The sequence below is a fragment of the Pongo pygmaeus genome, chromosome 11 (assembly GCF_028885625.2).
Source record: "Pongo pygmaeus isolate AG05252 chromosome 11, NHGRI_mPonPyg2-v2.0_pri, whole genome shotgun sequence".
Lineage (NCBI taxonomy): Eukaryota > Metazoa > Chordata > Mammalia > Primates > Hominidae > Pongo > Pongo pygmaeus.
In genome coordinates this window covers 124,888,197-124,890,072 of record NC_072384.2, presented here as the reverse complement: position 1 = coordinate 124,890,072, position 1,876 = coordinate 124,888,197, and positions in this window count along the sequence as shown.

Genomic DNA, 1,876 nt, shown 5'->3' with positions numbered 1-1,876 from the left:
CTGGTGAGTTAGTACACAGCTCCCACTGCACACCCACAGGCTCAACGGGTGCTCTTCAACTTTCCATGTGGTTTCTTATTGTCCCAACTAAATGAGAAGCTCTTTCATGGGCAGGGGAGTTGTCAAGTCTCTTTAGCTCTCAGGGAAGCTCAAGAAATTTATGGGAACTCAATACATGGTTGGGACTGAAAATCAGATACAGAATGAAGAATGAGGAGGATGGAGGAGGAGAAAAAAAGGAGGAGGAGGAGGAGGGAAGAAGGAGGAGGATGAGAAGTTTTTGAGGGATAGTTCTCAATAAAACCCAGGGCATCAGAAGAGTGAAACAGGGAGTCAATGTTCAAAAGCCCTGAATTGGAGCAGAACGATTGCACCTACTGTGATCTTGTCATTTTAGATTTGGGGTCTTGGATTATCCACCAGCAGACAACAAAAAGTGAGGCAGGATTGTTCGTAGGCTAGGAAAAAAGTCAAACCAATTGTTCCAAAGCTGGTAATAGAGGAGTTTCTCAGCACCTCCCTCCTGCTCTCTCCCCACCCGACCTCGGGCTCCCACACAGCTCCCGGGAATCATCAGCCCAGGACGTCCACATGGAAGAACCGGGTCAGAGGCCGCTAATAGACTAAGAGGCATTGCTGATGGCAGAGTTCCAGATTTCCCCCTTTTCCACATTTAGGCATTTTTATTTTACAAGCATATCCCCATAGAATGGTGATCAGGCACATCTTAAATTTCTGACATAAAGAAGCCCAGGGGCCAAGAATGCCTGGGAGGCCCTACATCAGGGCGTTGGTAGTTGCAGTAGAAATAGCAGCAGCACCAGACAGCACTGTTCCAGCTGAGGCAGCCATGGCCTGAGCTCCTGGGTGGAGGCTGCTGCTGCTGCTCCTCTGTTTCTACGTCCAGAGTTTCATCCCCAGATGGAGGCGATCTGCTCCACCTTCAACAGAGAAGGATGAAAATGACCAATGGTTCCAACAAAAGCTTGACCGTTTTAGTAATGATAGTGGGCAAGTCTGGCAACAGGTGAAAAACAATGACCACGGTAGGTGGTGACAGGTGAGGGATAGTGCCAGCTCTGAGGTCTCGTTGAGGGAGCTCTGGAGGGGATGGGAGAGGAACCAGGGTGTTCTGCAGACCTCCTCTGGGCCAGGTTCTGAGATGGCCATTTAGCATTTTTTTTTTTTTTTTAGATCGGGTCTTACTCTGTTGCCCAGGCTGTAGGGCAGTGGCAAAATCTCGGCTCACTGCAACCTCCACCTCCTGGGCTCAAGCGATCCTCCTGCCTCAGCCTCCCAAGTAGCTGAACTACAGGCATGCGCCACCACGCTCAGCTAATTTTTGTACTTTTTTTGCTAGAGACGGGGTTTCACCATGTTGGCTGGGCTGGTCTCGAACTCCTGACCTCAAGTGATCCACCCACCTCAGCCTCTCGAAGTGATGGGATTACAGGAGTGAGTCACCGCTCCTGGCCCCATTTTGCATCTTATCACACTAATTTATATTTACTTTTAATTATGAAATCTTTCAAATATGCAAAAGAGTACAGAAAATAATATCACAGCCTCATGTAATGACACCTACCTAGAACAACTGTAAATATTTTGTCAATTTTCCTCACATCTCTTCTGAGGTCTTTTTCAGCATCTGGATTTTGAAGGGGTTGCTTTGGGGGCATGCGGTAGAGCCCAGCTGCTATAATTTTAAAAACAAATAAACAAGAAAGCCACAGCCAATATTTGGCTGCTAAGAAGGGCAATCGTGATGTGATTCTTGTATCAATTCATATATTCCGTTAATTCCTTATTTTCAAAAGTACTTTATAATTTTCTGGTTTTTTTTTTGAGACAGGGTCCTGCTCTGTCGTCCAGGCTG